The sequence below is a fragment of the Pseudophryne corroboree genome, chromosome 4 (assembly GCF_028390025.1).
Source record: "Pseudophryne corroboree isolate aPseCor3 chromosome 4, aPseCor3.hap2, whole genome shotgun sequence".
In the NCBI taxonomy this organism is placed as follows: Eukaryota; Metazoa; Chordata; class Amphibia; order Anura; family Myobatrachidae; genus Pseudophryne; species Pseudophryne corroboree.
The window spans coordinates 585,925,238-585,943,067 of NC_086447.1; the positions used below are offsets into that span (position 1 = coordinate 585,925,238).

General features: G+C 42.3%; 1 pseudogene; it reads right to left on the minus strand.

Annotated features, from left to right (window-relative positions):
- Nucleotides 1-16,913: 16,913 nt before the first annotated feature.
- Nucleotides 16,914-17,032, minus strand: LOC134912385 (5S ribosomal RNA; annotated as a pseudogene).
- Between the last annotated feature and the right edge of the window lie 798 nt (nt 17,033-17,830).

A 17,830-nucleotide genomic window follows, 5' to 3' on the forward strand; every position in this document is an offset into this window, starting at 1 on the left:
CGTTCCTTTATATGTAGAATGTCCTCATAATCCTGTTGTCCTCTAACCTCATGCCATCAGCACATATGGAGAGAACAAAAATTCATCATGTGCAGTAAAGTACAAATATACACTTTTAATCACATACACACATGTAAAAACAGTATCATAGTAGATCCCCATTCTGTCCTTAGATAAGGTGGTTTAGAAAGCTGTACAATTACCAGAATTTCTGAGAACTGGTGCAAACAGCTCTCAAAAAGGCATAAGAATAGTCCACCAAATGAACCACCCGGGTAAGCAGTCTGGGATATGCGTTCTGGTTTGGTGGACAGTCATCCACCTTTTCTCCACTGGAATTCGGGGTCCAAATAACCGACGCATTTCGACCCAACTGCTCTGGGTCTTTTTCAAGGCAATATGAATGTCCTTTGTGTTCCGGGTTCCTTAATAAACCCCTACTACCCAATCACAACCATTCCGACTCCACAGTGTCAATTGTCCAATCCAAGTCAATTACGCCATTTTGCATTCTGTTTATGTGGGCGAGGTGATTGTCAATCACATTCCTTAAACCCTCCCTGGAAATGCATCACTATACACTCTGTCTATATGGACAAAAAGATCGTCAATCAAGTCCTGTAAGCCCGGGAATGTATCGCGCCCGGACGTGCGGCATCCCACTCCCAGGCCTCGCGATGTCATCCTCTAGCGCGCGCCGTCCTTCCACTGCGACCCGCCCCCGGAAATACGTCCCCGCTGGCCTGAAGTGGGAGGTGCCGATACCAGATGCGCGTCATCCCCAGAATTTCTGTTACGATCCCTCGTCCTGAAAACGTCATATCCTCTATTGCTGCCATGGTTACCTATAAACAACAACACCATTTGTAAAATTCTTATTTAAATGTATATCAAAACTTGTTTAAATATATGAGAAGCATTTCTTTGCCAGAATGACCACCACAGAAAGAAGCACACAAAATAATCTATTATTAAAATACATAAAAAATCATAAAAACTATTTCAATTCAAAATCGCTGTTAATGCCGTGCGGGTGCAGTGTATTAAAATCAAATAAGTACTGCATCTTGCACTTTGCCAAAAGGGTGGCAATATCCCTTTGGCAATGATTGCATTTAACTACTTTCATCCCGGCAAACCTAACAATGGCTTTTGTGGAACACTGATGGTATTTCTTAAAATGATTAGACAGGGCATGGGTCTCTAGCTCTTTTTCTTTATGTTGCAGCAGTGTTTGCCTATATGGATTTTTAATGCACGAGAAGTGCGCCCTATATAAAAAAGATTGCAAGTGCACTCAATAAAATAGACTACACTTTTTGTGTTACATGTTATAAAATCTCTCAAATTAAAAGTGTTTCCATTAATACAAATAATTTCCAATTTCTTTGAGCCATCATTCTTAACTTCTCATCATCCTACACATGACCCACAGCGATGAAACCCTTTCGTGGTAATTCTCCCTTACTGCTTTTTTGGCAGAAGGTAGCTTCTCACCAATTTTGTTTTTAAATTGGGAGCTTTTTTGTATATAAACCGGGTGATCTGGGATCACTTTACTCAATACCGGGTCCTTTTGTAGAATTTTTCAATTCTTCTTAAAAGATCTTTCTAGAGCTTTATGTTGGGAACTGAAGCTAGTAATGAAGGCCCACTCAAATTTCTCCTTACTTTGCTTGGGTGGGTTCTCCACTAGTAGATCCTTTCTATCTACTTTCTCTACCTCTTGTATAGCCCGTTCCACAAGTTCTGGCTTGTAACTGTTCTTGTACTAATAGAGGGAGAGAGAGAAGGCTCTTGCATGGATGCACACAAGAGCCTTCTCTCTCTCCCTCTATTAGTACATGTACTTGTCTGGCTCTGGGCGCACCACCAACTAGGACTATATTTGGGAATTCTTCCCAGGGTTACAATTGTCCACTCTTGGTTTCCATCATTTATGTTTCAACTAATTTGACCAGTGCCTGATCGCCCCTTTTTTTCTATTGTAACTGTTCTTCTCAAATCTTGATTTTAACTTGAGGGCCTGTTGTTTAAATGTATTGTCCTCTGTACAATTCCTCTTTAAGCGTTTGAATTGGCCCTGAGGAATAAAATTAAGCCGATTGGCATGATGACAGCTCTCAAACTCTATGTAGGACCTTGAGTCAATTTGTTTTGTAAAAGTTCTGGTATGTATGCAATGATCTTTAATAAAAACAGTTATATCTAAAAAAAAATCAACCTTAATTTGATCTATATTAAAAGTGAATTCTATATTTAAAACATTTGTGTTGAGATATGTACAAAATTGGTCCAATGCTTCTCTATCGCCTCTCCATATGAAAAAAACATCATCAATATAGCAGCGCCAGGACACCAGGTTCACTCCGAATGGGTTATTGTTCCAGATGCAATCCATCTCCCACTGTCCCATAAAAATATTCACATAACTAGGAGCAAACCTGGTGCCCATGTCTGTGCCCACCTTTTGGACATAAAAATCCCCATTAAAAATAAAATAATTGTTATGGAGACTAAAACGTATGCCATCAATAATAAAACTCTGTACTTGTTCCTACAAAGTGCTATTCCTTAAATACTTTGTGGTAGCTTGTATCCCTGCTTCATGTTCAATTATCGAATACGGCGACTTTACATCAGCTGTCACCATAAACATGTCATCTTCCCATTGAATCACAGAAAGAAAGTTGAGGAAATCTTTTGTATCCTTCAAATGTGAGGGATTATTTATAACCAGTGGTATAATGACTTTTTCTTGCAACCACTGGTTATAAATAATAATAAATATATTTTCACACCCCCTCTACACAATTAGCAGCCTTACACATAACAACCACAGTAGTGTTCCTTACACATAATGTCTCCAGTATAGTGCCAGATAGACATGACATGCCCCCAGCAGTGCCAGATACACATGATATGCCCCCCGCAGTGCCAAATACAAATGATATGCCTCCCTGCAGTGCGAGATACACATGACATGCCCCCCAGCAGTGCCAGATACACATGATAAGCCCCCAGCAGTGCCAGCTAGACATGATATGCCTCCCAGCAGTGCCAGATACATGTAATATGCCTCCCAGCAGTGCCAGATACACATAACATGCCCCCCAGCAGTGCCAAATACACATGATATACCCCCAGCAGTGCCAGATAGACATGATATGCCTCCCAGCAGTGCTACATAGACATGATATGCCCCCCAGCAGTGCCAGATACACATGATATGCCCCCCAGCAGTGCTTGATACACATTATATACCCCCAGCAGTGCCACATAGACATGATATGCCCCCAGCAGTGCCAGATACACATGATATGCCCCCAGCAGTGCCAGATACACATGATGTGCCCCCCAGCAGTTCTAGATACACATAATGTGCCCCCCAGCAGTGTCAGATACACATGATATGCCCCCAGCAGTGCCAGATACAAATTATATGCCCCCCAGCAGAGCCAGATACACATGTCCCCACAGTGCCAGATGCATATATGCTTCACAATGCCAGATAAATATATGCCCCCAGTGCCAGATACACATGTCCCCACAGAGCCAGATATGCCCTCAATGCCAGATACACATGTCCCCATAGTGCCAGATATGCCCCTAATTCCAGATACACATGTCCCCAGAGTGCCAGATATGCCCCCAATGCCAAATACACATGTCCCCACAGTGCCCCCTCCCCTCCCAAAGTGCTGCTCACCGGTAACTACACTCCACGCTGCTACTGACTGTTTTTGTTGAGGGTAGGGAGGAGAGCGCAGCGTGCTCCTCTCCTGCCCTTCAGTCTCCGGCGGCAAAGTCTAGCTCTAATTAGGTGCTAGTCTGCGAGCCAATCAAAGATCGCGGTTCGGCAGCCAATCAGGAGCCTTAGCTAATTGTGTGCGAGCTCTGATTGGCTCATGGGCCGGCGCCACTTACATAGGGGCTCCTGTGGGATACAGTGGGAGTCAGGCCGCTGGACGGATGCTGCTTCAGGGACCTGGCTCCAGGGCAGGTTCCAATATGGCAGTAAGAGCTAGTGATGCCCATAAAGTGTGGCACCCTGTTCGGCCGCTCTATTGGAACATGCCTGGAGCCGGCCCTGGAACCACAGCACAGCACATTCAGATCTCATTCACTGAACAGATGGAAACTCTAGTCATAAATTCTTCATGGTGTAATTGCAGGAGTTACATGTAAAGATAGAGAATAGTATATTGTGTAACACTGCAAATATACAGTAATCTGTTCCCAAGTTGGTCTGAGATGCGCTCACATTCCATCAGCTTGATAATAAGCAAATAAAGGTTTCTTGATTCTTGCGGTTCTTATCCATATACATATCTGATTGATACCTTCTCAAGGTAATGCATGTGAAAAGTAAAAAGATACATGTAGTGCAACACTGTATAACCATAGGTATAAATCCATAAAACTGCATCTACAGATGTAGCCACCTTTATCTTGACTGTTTCTCCGCCGAGACGGGCGTTTAGTCACGCTAAGGCGATAGCTGAGTTTAATCACAGGTAGGCGTGTTGAGGCGATCTAGATACTCATCATGCATTACACATCTCCACCACTGTGTGGCTAATGCTCCACTAATCCAGTACTTTCGATCGTACAGTATAGCGGCGGATTGATCTACAGCTCTGGCAATACTGTAGGCGTAACGGGAGGCGGTGGAAAAAGTATGGAGTACTGTATGTGTATGGAGACGCAACTACAGTAATTGTGTAAAAGGAAGAATGTACAGGACAATGTATAAACACCGTGCTTTTAAAATACATGAGCGTCTGGGAATGGAGGGCTACAGTAGCTAGCAGGAGGCGGTGGAAAATACCGTGCTTTACAAATGCGAGCGTCCGAGTCCTCTAAGGCATAAACCAACACCAATGGGGTGGGGGCCGGGCGCTGTTTGCAGTACTTTCACACATGAAATTGGGAGTCTCTCATGAGGCGTCGTGGGCTAGGGGTGAAGGCTCCCACCTCCTATGCTGGGGGTCCAGGGTTCGAGATGTGATGTGCCTTCCTTTTTTTTTTTTTAATTGTAATAATACACTGTATTATTTTATCTACATTGTAAGACAGTCAATGGAAAGGTGCACACAAGTTACATATAAATCAGAGTACATCTGCAGGAGCGATTCTTTACGCTAAATGCAACTAAACAGCGGGAATGAAATGAGGGTATTCTGACGCTACTAACTGAGCAAAACAGTACTGTAGATCTTCAGCGTTTGTGTATTGCACATGACCTGAATTCCCTCCCTGTGCAGGCTCCCAGGGGGGAAGGGCGATGGGGGTAGGGGGAGATGATGGGAAATACTGTACTGTGCCTTTGAAATGCAATTACATGAGCGTCCGAGTCCACTACGGCATACTGTAAACCAACACCAATGGGAAGGAAATGCCAACCATTTTTTTTATGTGTTCCCGTGACATTCATTTAAAAAAAATTTTTTTTCTCTCTAATACATCCAATGGAAGGATGCACACAGGTTTCACATAAATCAAAGTACATCTGCAGGAGCTATTCTTTACGCTAAATGCAACTGCACAACGGCAATGAGTAGAAATGAGTGTATTCTGACGCTACTAAGTGAGCAAAACAGTACTATACAGTAGATATTCGGCGTTTGTGTATTGCACATGACCTGAATTCCCTCCCTGTCTACTGCATGATCTGTGCAGGCTCCCAGGGGGGAAGGGCAATAGGCTAGCAGGAGGCGGTGGAAAATACCGTGCTTTACAAATGTGAGCGTCCGAGTCCTCTAAGGCATAAACCAACACCAATGGGGTGGGGGCCGGGCGCTGTTTGCAGTACTTTCACACATGAAATTGGGAGTCTCTCATGAGGCGTCGTGGGCTAGGGGTGAAGGCTCCCACCTCGCCGCTGGGGGTCCAGGGTTCGAGACGTGATGTGCCTTCTTTTTTTTTTTTTATTGTAATAATACACTGTATTATTTTATCTACATTGTAAGACAGTCAATGGAAAGGTGCACACAAGTTACATATAAATCAGAGTACATCTGCAGGAGCGATTCTTTACGCTAAATGCAACTAAACAGCGGGAATGAAATGAGGGTATTCTGACGCTACAAACTGAGCAAAACAGTACTGTAGATCTTCAGCGTTTGTGTATTGCACATGACCTGAATTCCCTCCCTGTGCAGGCTCCCAGGGGGGAAGGGCGATGGGGGTAGGAGGAGACGATGGGAAACACTGTACTGTGCCTTTGAAATGCAATTACATGAGCGTCCGAGTCCACTACGGCATACTGTAAACCAACACCAATGGGAAGGAAATGCCAACAATTTTTTTATGTGTTCCCGTGACATTCATTTAAAAAAAAATTTTTTTCTCTCTAATACATCCAATGGAAGGATGCACACAGGTTTCACATAAATCAAAGTACATCTGCAGGAGCTATTCTTTACGCTAAATGCAACTGCACAACGGCAATGAGTAGAAATGAGTGTATTCTGACGCTACTAAGTGAGCAAAACAGTACTATACAGTAGATATTCGGCGTTTGTGTATTGCACATGACCTGAATTCCCTCTCTGTCTACTGCATGATCTGTGCAGGCTCCCAGGGGGGAAGGGCAATAGGCTAGCAGGAGGCGGTGGAAAATACCGTGCTTTACAAATGCGAGCGTCCGAGTCCTCTAAGGCATAAACCAACACCAATGGGGTGGGGGCCGGGCGCTGTTTGCAGTACTTTCACACATGAAATTGGGAGTCTCTCATGAGGCGTCGTGGGCTAGGGGTGAAGGCTCCCACCTCCCACGCTGGGGGTCCAGGGTTCGAGACGTGATGTGCCTTTTTTTTTTTTTTATTGTAATAATACACTGTATTATTTTATCTACATTGTAAGACAGTCAATGGAAAGGTGCACACAAGTTACATATAAATCAGAGTACACCTGCAGGAGCGATTCTTTACGCTAAATGCAACTAAACAGCGGGAATGAAATGAGGGTATTCTGACGCTACTAACTGAGCAAAACAGTACTGTAGATCTTCAGCGTTTGTGTATTGCACATGACCTGAATTCCCTCACTGTGCAGGCTCCCAGGGGGGAAGGGCGATGGGGGTAGGGGGAGACGATGGGAAATACTGTACTGTGCCTTTGAAATGCAATTACATGAGCGTCCGAGTCCACTACGGCATACTGTAAACCAACACCAATGGGAAGGAAATGCCAACCATTTTTTTTATGTGTTCCCGTGACATTAATTTAAAAAAAATTTTTTCTCTCTAATACATCCAATGGAAGGATGCACACAGGTTTCACATAAATCAAAGTACATCTGCAGGAGCGATTCTTTACGCTAAATGCAACTGAACAACGGCAATGAGTAGAAATGAGTGTATTCTGACGCTACTAAGTGAGCAAAACAGTACTATACAGTAGATATTCGGCGTTTGTGTATTGCACATGACCTGAATTCCCTCCCTGTCTACTGCATGATCTGTGCAGGCTCCCAGGGGGGAAGGGCAATAGGCTAGCAGGAGGCGGTGGAAAATACCGTGCTTTACAAATGTGAGCGTCCGAGTCCTCTAAGGCATAAACCAACACCAATGGGGTGGGGGCCGGGCGCTGTTTGCAGTACTTTCACACATGAAATTGGGAGTCTCTCATGAGGCGTCGTGGGCTAGGGGTGAAGGCTCCCACCTCGCCGCTGGGGGTCCAGGGTTCGAGACGTGATGTGCCTTCTTTTTTTTTTTTTATTGTAATAATACACTGTATTATTTTATCTACATTGTAAGACAGTCAATGGAAAGGTGCACACAAGTTACATATAAATCAGAGTACATCTGCAGGAGCGATTCTTTACGCTAAATGCAACTAAACAGCGGGAATGAAATGAGGGTATTCTGACGCTACAAACTGAGCAAAACAGTACTGTAGATCTTCAGCGTTTGTGTATTGCACATGACCTGAATTCCCTCCCTGTGCAGGCTCCCAGGGGGGAAGGGCGATGGGGGTAGGGGGAGACGATGGGAAATACTGTAATGTGCATAGACCTCGCCGGTGTAATTGAGCTAGGGGATTGTGACGCTCCTTCAGCATTGCCCCCTGGACTGTAAAATGTATACCATACTGTATCTCACTCCATATCCGAGTGCTGCCACGTGCTGGGGGTTCACGGTCGGCGGCCATTTTGTCAGGTTGCTAAGCGATCCAGCTCGGTATAACGTAATGTGCATAGACCTCGACGGTGTAATTGAGCTAGGGGATTGTGATGCTCCTTCAGCATGGCCCCCTGGACTGTAAAATGTATACCATACTGTATCTCACTCCATATCCGAGCGCTGCCACGTGCTGGGAGTTCACGGTCGGCGGCCATTTTGTCAGGTTGCTAAGCGATCCAGCTCGGTATAACGTAATGTGCATAGACCTCGCTTATCCTGGTGTAATTAAGCTAGGGGATTGTGACGCTCCTTCAGCATTGCCCCCTGGCCTGTAAAATGTATACCATACTGTATCTCACTCCATATCCGAGTGCTGCCACGTGCTGGGGGTTCACGGTCGGCGGCCATTTTGCCAGGTTGCTCAGCGATCGAGCTCGGTATAACGTAATGTGCATAGACCTCGCTTATCCCGGTGTAATTAAGCTAGGGGATTGTGACGCTCCTTCAGCATTGCCCCCTGGCCTGTAAAATGTATACCATACTGTATCTCACTCCATATCCGAGCGCTGCCACGTGCTGGGGGTTCACGGTCGGCGGCTATTTTTAGTGTGCATAGAACTCGCTTATCCACATAGGCACCTGTGTTTTTAACTACTATATTGAGATGCACATTTCTAGGCCTACAGTATTTAATATACAGTAAGCAGCATTGTTGTTAGGCAATAATTGAAGAATTTACATACAGTACTGACATGTACTGTATGTAATGCTTGTACATCATGTCAGTCGCCCCTTATGCTGTACACTACTGTAAGTCTCACAGGGCCCATGCACTTCCAAGGAGGGTTATTTACTGTATCTGTTTTATACAGGAAACTAATTGCAGTCCATAACACTGAAGTGGTATTTTCAGTACTGTACAGTATACAATACTTAAATTTGAACATCAGGTACTGGATAGTAAACATGTACAGTATTAACTTCTATCATAAAACTCATACATTTTCAGATGTGTAAATTTTAGACTACAGTATTCACAAATGTTTTTTCTCCATACAGGAATTATAGTTGGACAACATGCCAGTAACTATCAACAAAACGATGAGCAAGATAATCGCCAACATGAAAAAATAAAATAAAACCATCAAAGAGATCCATGCATGGCTCAAGGAAAGTGGCATTATAGTCACTTTAGAAACGGTGCGCTATCATGCATTCGAGAGAACAACGCCCAGATTTGTATTTCCTACAAAATGCACATGGTACGTACTGTACACTACTGTAATGTTTAAATGACTTGCTTTATACCATAAACAATTTTTTGGAAATAAAAAAAAAACTTCATCTATTGTAACTGTGATTGTGCTGTTCATTAATTCATATTTTTCATACTGTATTGTACTGTAGGAGAGTGCAACAAATTGTGGAGGAACTAACTCGTGAGGATGATGAGCGTACTGCTTTGCAAATAAAACGAATTCTCCATTCCAAGTATGACCTGGACATATCGGCCACCAGCATCAGAAGGATGCGACGGAAAATGGGATGGACCTTTGGCGCAACAAGGTAAAATACTGAAAGCAGTATAAACCATACAGTAAATGCACTGTTAATAATCCCTTGATACGTGATATAACAATGCCATAAATCATTATACAGAGTGTGTACTTTATACTATATACAGTATGTGTGTGTGTGTATATACTGTATATATTCTATCCCAAAAGAGATACCTACTGTATAGGCACTCAGAGACAGCAATGAAGCATTGCCGGCTTATTGTGATGATTACATACTGTATACTGTGTGTGTGTGTGTGTGTGTGTATGTACAGTATGTATATATATATATATTACTCTGTATGTACCTTAATGTATGTACAGTTTAATGTATACAGTAGGTATATAATACAGTATACTGCACATACAGTCTACTGTATATACAGTAATCTGTAAATCTGTAATTTCATAACTGTATCTGATTTCATTATTTTTGGCTCTTCACAGGATATCTCCAATGATAAGAGATGTGAATAAAGAAAAGAGAGTGGAACAGGCACGGCGATGGATTGAGAGTGGTGAAACATTTGATGATGTAATTTTCACAGATGAATCGTCTGTTGCCCTTGAGCGGTTCTCCAGAATGTCATTCCGGAAACGTAACCATATCTCATTAAAACCACGCCCAAAGCATCCATTGAAAGTCCATGTATGGGGAGGCATATCACGATTAGGAGCTGGTCCCCTATTATTTTTCGAAGGTACAGTACTATACTTTATTCTGTGCCTGTGTTCTGTAAAAATACAAGCTGTACTGTAGAGTACATGTAACTGCACAATAAAAGGAGTTGCTTATTAATGAACAACATTTTTTGATTTCTGTAGGGATCATGGATAAGAAATTTTTCCAAGAAACAATAGTAGAGGAATGTATGGTGCCATTTGTGAATAAATATTACCCAACTCACCATAGGATATTCCAAGACAATGATCCTAAACACTCCGCCTCAGCCAAATTTATGGAAGAGAAAGGTATGAATTGGGAACGCACACCACCAGAGTGAGTATTCTTTCAACAGTGTACAAGTAAAATTTTGGATAGCACTCTAGTACTGTAAATTAATTTTTTTGTTTAATAAACAGTACAATATTGTATGTTTAATTTTCTCTATTTACTGTAATGTCATTAATTTTTTATATACGCTTTTTTTTTTTTTATATAGATCACCAGACATGAACCCAATCGAATTAGTGTGGGCTCAATTGAAGAGGTACATTAGGAGTGTTGCGAAGCCAACAACAAAACAGCAACTGTTGGATGGGATAAAGAAATTTTGGCTAGAAGTACTCACACCTGAACATTGTAATAATTATATAAATCACCTGTATAAAGTATTACCTGTTGTAGTCGAAAGAAATGGTCAAGCCACAAATATGTAGTTCTGTACTGTATTTTCTGTTTAAAATTTTAAATTGGTGCATTATTAAAAAAAATTATAAAATTGCCTTTGTCTGATTATTGCATAAACTAATGTAGAATATTATACAGTAGTAATGTTATTGATGTGTATGAACAGTTATTTTCAGTTTTATAAGTCCTGAATAAGAGTACTGTACATTTTGATCAGCGCAGTACATGGAATCGGATGTTGTAATAAATACTTTTTTTTTACATTAATATTGATGCTTTTCCAATAAATATTCAATTTTACAGTATGGTACGGTACAGTACATGAGGGTACCTGTACAGTATGATACGTCATTATGGGGGAGAAATACTGTATCCACTAAATGTACAGTAAAATGTTTTTTTCTTATTACAAACACACAAATGCATCTCAGATGGAAATATGCTATACACAGCAGACAGCTTATGGTGACAGAACTTCCCTACTGTATCCCCACCCATAGTCGTGGTATATTTTAGATTGCCTAATGAGACACTCCTGCAGCATTGCCAATGATTCATGTAAAACCTGTGTGCAAACAGTATCTGTATTGAATGCAAAGTACAGTAAGAGTACAGTATACAGTATTATCAGAGCCATACCTGACCAACATGATGCCCTAGGCTAGATTTTGGCTGATGCCCTCTTGCATAGATGCTACGTAGTTCCGCCTCTAACCCTGCACCCCTTTCCCAGCACCATCACCCATTTTGTCGCTCCTACCCCCTATAATCTAAATAAGAACAATGTGCACATTTAGTGCCAGCCCAAAACAGTGTACAGTATGTTCTTGCTGGGAAGGGGCATGGTAACACAATAATACCCGAAGATGAAATGACACAACACAGTACTGCAACTTTATTCACATTATATCATGCAGTAGTGTCTCTTATTCTCATTACATCATATCATAGTACCACATTACTCCTAACAGTATTGCCCCTTATTCACATTACACCCCACCACATTCATCTTTATTTACATTAGACCACAGGTTCTCAAACTCAGTCCTCAGGACCCCACACAGTGCAGGTTTTGCAGGTCTCACAGAATCACAAGTGAAAAAATTAGCTCCACTACTGTATGGACCTTCTAAAATGTGTCAGTTAGTAATTAATACACCTGTGCACTTGCTGGTTTACCTGCAAACCATGCACTGTGTGGGGTCCTGAGGACCGAGTTTGAGAACCACTGCATTAGACCATGCAGTAGTGCCCTTTCCTTATGTTACACCAGAAAATATTGTAGTACACCTTATACACATACAGTACAGTAATGCCACACATTAGTAATGCATTTCATATTTACATTTTCTGATTTAATTTCATAGAGCCGCAGTCACTCACAGAATATAGGCATGTACTGTAGCATCTCATTTTATTCAGCAGAAGCTGATTATTCCCGTTTGGCTAGTTTGCTGCCTCTGTACAGTATATTACAATAGAAAAAAGTTATAGTGTCAGTGAAAAAAGCACCTCATGACAGATACTGTACACAAGCTCATGTCTAAATACTGTATACTGTAAGCAGTGACATTAAGGGGTACAGTATATGCAATTGCGGTCGAATTCCGGCAGGAATACGGAAAAAATGGACACGGGATCCCCCATCTTTTTAGAACCAGCACCGGGCTCTGCGCCTGGTCCTGGTGCAAAAAATAAGGGGGACAAAAAAGCGTAGGGGTTCCCCGTATTTTTTGAACCAGCACTGGGCTCCACTAGCTGGACAGATAATGCACAGCCGGGGGACACTTTTATACCGGTCCCTGCGGCCGTGGCATTAAATACCCAACTAGTCACCCCTGGCCGGGGTACCCTGGAGGAGTGGGGACCCCTTAAATCAAGGGGACCCCCCCTCCAGCCACTCGATTATCTCTATCGCCCCTGTGTATTGTAGCTAGGGGATTGTGACGCTCCTTCAGCATTGCCCCCTAGCCTGCAAAATCTGTGCTGTTATTTGCTCCATGGCTGAGTGCCTCCTAGGAGCTAGGAGTCACAGGCGGTAGCCATTTCAATTGAGTCTGCCCTGCTATAGAATTGTATGTGTACCGTACGGTGCATAGAACCTTTACAGTATAAACTCTCCTGCAGCTTGGGGGACAAAAAGCATAGGGGTTCCACCTATTTTTTTAACCAGCACCGGGCTCCACTAGCTGGACAGATAATGCACAGCCGGGGGACACTTTTATACCGGTCCCTGCGGCCATGGAATTAAATACCCAACTAGTCACCCCTGGCCGGGGTACCCTGGAGGAGTGGGGACCCCTTAAATCAAGGGGACACCCCCTCCAGCTACTCGATTATCCCTATCGCCCCTGTGTATTGTAGCTAGGGGATTGTGACGCTCCTTCAGCATTGCCCCATAGCCTGCAAAATCTGTGCTGTTACTTGCTCCATAGCTGAGTGCCTCCTAGGAGCTACTGTAGGAGTCAAAGGCGGTAGCCATTTCAATTGAGTCTGCCCTGCTATAGAATTGTATGTGTACCGTACGGTGCATAGAACCTTTACAGTAGAAACTCTCCTGCAGCTTTGGCCTGCTTTATGTAAAACTTGTGTTTTGTCAGTTTGCTATGCGATCGAGCCCGGTGTAACGTAGCCAGCACAACTTATGCCATTTCTCACTCCATACCCGACTGCTGCCTGCCACAAGGTGGGGGTTCAGGGGTAGTGGTCATTTTGACAGTGTGCTATGCGATTGAGTCCGGTGTACCGTAATACTGTATGCAATCCTACAGTAGCTTATCCCCATCGCCCCTGTGTATTTTGGCTAGGGGATTGTGACGCTCCTTCAGCATTGCCCCATAGCCTGCAAAAGGGTTCTGGGGCGGCGGCCATTTTGCCAGTGTGCTATGCGATCGAGTCCGGTGTACCATAATGTGCATACTGTGTATTTTAGCTAGGGGATTGTGACGCTCCTTCAGCATTGCCCCATAGTCTGTACAATCTGGACTATTACTTGCTCCGTAGCCTAGGGCCTCTGTGGGGCAAGGAGTCATAGGTGGTAGCCATTTCTATTGAGTCTGCCCAGCTACAGAATTGTATGTGTACTGTACGGAGCATAGAACCTTAACAGTAGAACTGCTCATGCAGCTTTGCCCTGGTTTATGTGAATAAAAAAAATAATAAAGTGTCTGAAAAAAACTAACATGCATTCGTACTTTAGGAATCGAACCCGGGACTCTGAGTATAGGAAGCGAAACACTTCACCACTTCGCTGCAGACAAATGTATAAATCCATTGGTTTTGATTATGCTGTAATGGCTACGGGATTAGGACGATAACATACTGTACAAAATTCCTAATCTTGAGAGGCAATAGTGAACTTCTAACACACATCCATTTGCGACAGTGTACACTACTGGTTTTATGTTTTGTCTGCGGGACTTGGACGCTCACATACAGTATTCATAAAGTATTGTAGATGGATCATATACTGTATGCTGTACTATTTGCGTCTGTGTCATATATACAGTACTGTATTAAATAATGCAGCGTAATGAGTATTTACTGTATGCAGCGTAATGAGACGCCTTAGTAAAGTAGTCCTTATTATATATTTCAGTATTGTATTTTATGGGAGACCACACGCATGCTCAGTGGTGATTGTAAAAAGCGACATCTGGTGGCTGATCGCAGGTATTACACGTAAAGGTAACGCCAAACGCTCTGTCTGCCTCCGTGCGATTAGGTACGGCTCTCTGTGACTAGGCGCGCCTCCCTACGCTGCATATGCTCAATCGGGACAAACGCCTCAGCCACTCAAGATAAAGGTGGCTACATCTGTATTACACACACTCACATTAAATATATTTGTTGCTGCGCCAATAGATTATATCTTTGCTCAGTGGTTATACTCCAGATTAATCTGCTACTTCCTCACGATATCTCAGTAAACCATGCATATAAAAATACAGCAAAAAAAGTGCATCACGGTTATTTACTAATCCTTGGATGGAGATAAAGTGGTCAGAGGTAAAGTAGCAGCCAATCAGATCCTAACTGCCATTTTTCAAACCCAGCCTGTGACAAAGTAGTTAGGAGCTGATTGGCTGGTGCTTTATCTCCGTCCACCTTACCTCCGTCCAAGGCTTAGTAAATAGACCCCATCCTATACTCATAGAAATCTTTCAATAGGTCTATCTCAGATGCACTCACAGTAAGTGGACCAGCTGTATAAAGTGCACCTGATTGGTTTCAAAGGTGTCCTGTTGAAGTATTGGCTGATGTTTGATTTCTGTCACTTGTAAGAGCATGTAAATGATCTTTTGCTCACAAAGGGCTGATACTAAGTTGAATGTACATATGTTTGTGGAGCATGTATTGCATGAATTTGCATTGCCTATGCTCAGAAATGCGTGAATGCTGAACTGGATTAGAATATGGCAGTCTCATGTATGGAAAATTCTGTGAGTGTATGTCCTTGAACAGTGCCACCATCAAGAGGTAAGGCCCGTACACACCAGGAGATGTATGCTGAGCGATCTGGCACAGACCGCTCAGCACACATCTCTCCCCCCGCTCAGCACACAGTGCTGAGTGAGGGGACGGTATGGGGAGGGGAAGGGGGGGGGGCGCTCACCTCACATAACGGTGAAGTGAGCAATCTACTAGACTGTGCCTAGTCAGACTGCTTAGAAATTAAGCACGGATCTCTTTGTGTGTACCCCCCTGTACACCTTTATGGGATTTAGTGGTAAACACCATTGATTGCAAACTGCTTCTGATTTAGCAGATGTTGAGTTGTAAAACAGAGATTAAAATAATGGGTGTACCACAGTCCAAAAGAAATTGCATATGCAAGATCAAAATAAATGTCAATTGCTGGAAAGGCAAATAACATATCAAGATCAAGATACATATCAATGGAATATTTTTATTAATATAGTATAGGTACCAAAAGAAGTCATGTAAGAAGCAATATGGTTAAAGAGGCACTTTAAGATACTGTATGAAAGTAAAGCCTGAATAAGTTGTGTGTTCATTTCTGCTGTCAGACGTGAGCTTAGTAACAGTGAACGGCAAATGAGAGAATAACTGGCACATGTTGCAGAGTTGGAGAGTAAAGATTTGCATCTACTGCAAGTTTAACTTCTGTGAAGTGATTTATTACCTTGAAGCATAATACCCCACCAAGTCATCTTGGTAAACAATATTCAAAAGGGTTTTGCAAGAGCAAGAAAGACTGTTAGCCTATCTGAGGCACACTTATATGTTTTTGTATTTATACATTTTTAAATGTACAGTGAATTTTAAAACATTGATTTTATTAATATGCACTTAAAAAATCAGGATGACAGTACAAAATGAAAAAGTTATTAAATAATTATCATTCAAGAAGATCCTCCTATAATAAATATTACTTCAATGAAAATCTGAGAAGAGGAAGTTTTGAGTGGGTAATAATCAACAATTGTGAAGTTATTGCGACAAAATATATATTTTTTGTTTTTCTCTCATTATGCAGAAAATTTAAGGATAAGGTATATCACAATTACTGTTGAGAAAAACAAGGGCTGTACTTCTCCAACCATTCATACATAAACATTTATTGCTGAGTAGATCTCCAGCGGATTGTTATATGCAAAGCAGATATTTTTATTGTAAATTGTATTCTGTTACAGTTTTTGGGAGTAAGTGTCAAATTGATAGTTTGATAGAGGTTCTTAGACAGAGCAGATATTATAAAAGCGTATTGGAGACCAGCCATTTCTGCTTTTGCTCATCTGTTTACCATTGAATGAGCAATGAGAGTGTGATGGCATCAGGTTTCTGATATAGAAGGAAGTAAAATAATACACTTCTGCTTTCCTAATGGGCGCAATAGTTCTATTGTATCATATATCTCCAGCACTTGGTAGTCCCAGGAGGTCTCCCTTCCAGGTACTGACCAAGCCCAACACTGCTTGGCTTCCAAGATCAGATCAGATCGGGCATGTCTAGTGTGGTATGGCTGTAGGTGGTAGATAGAATTTTCCGGCAGATACCTCTGGTTGGCCGTTATTGGATGAGAGAGTGTGTGAAAGGAATAAGTTCAGAGAACTGACAGATTACAATTTCAATATAGTGGGTATTACTGACAAAGAGATTAGTTTAAAAGGGAGAAGGAGAATAAGAGAAATGCTGCACTTTTGCTGTATAAGAGATAAACGCTGTTGTTTAAATAAGCATTGCAGAGTGTAATCCCAATTACTGTATGAGTGAGAGAGTGCACTTAGAAAAGGAAGGATACTAGGTAAACTGTAATGGTATGCACAGGTAAGTATATTAATCAATAGTTTTGATGCGTATCTTCCAATGCGCAAAATACTTAGTAATTACACAGTAAACCTCTGTTTTATACACCAATAATGGAAATAAATAAGTGCACAGGCATTGACTGTGGAATAAACCAATGCCTTAGCTATATCCATTTAGTAAGCAATTAGTAGGTGAATATTTCAGCTTATGTACTGTAGATAAGTTTCCAGCATTTAAAAATAGAGTGGTAGTGTATAGTCTACCATGTGTAGGAAATCAATATATACTATGCCAATAACAGTACAAACCTGATAAGTAATAGTGGAGAAAATTCCTCAGCCTTCACTGATGATATAAGGGGGTCATTCAGACCTGATCACTGCAGTGCATTTTTGCACAGCGTCTGATCAGATCTGAACTGCGCATATGTCTGAGCTGCAAAGCACATGGGCGTCGGACATCTACAACAGGCATCGGCGGTCAGCGACGAGATGGTGCGAAGGATCCATTCGGACGGTA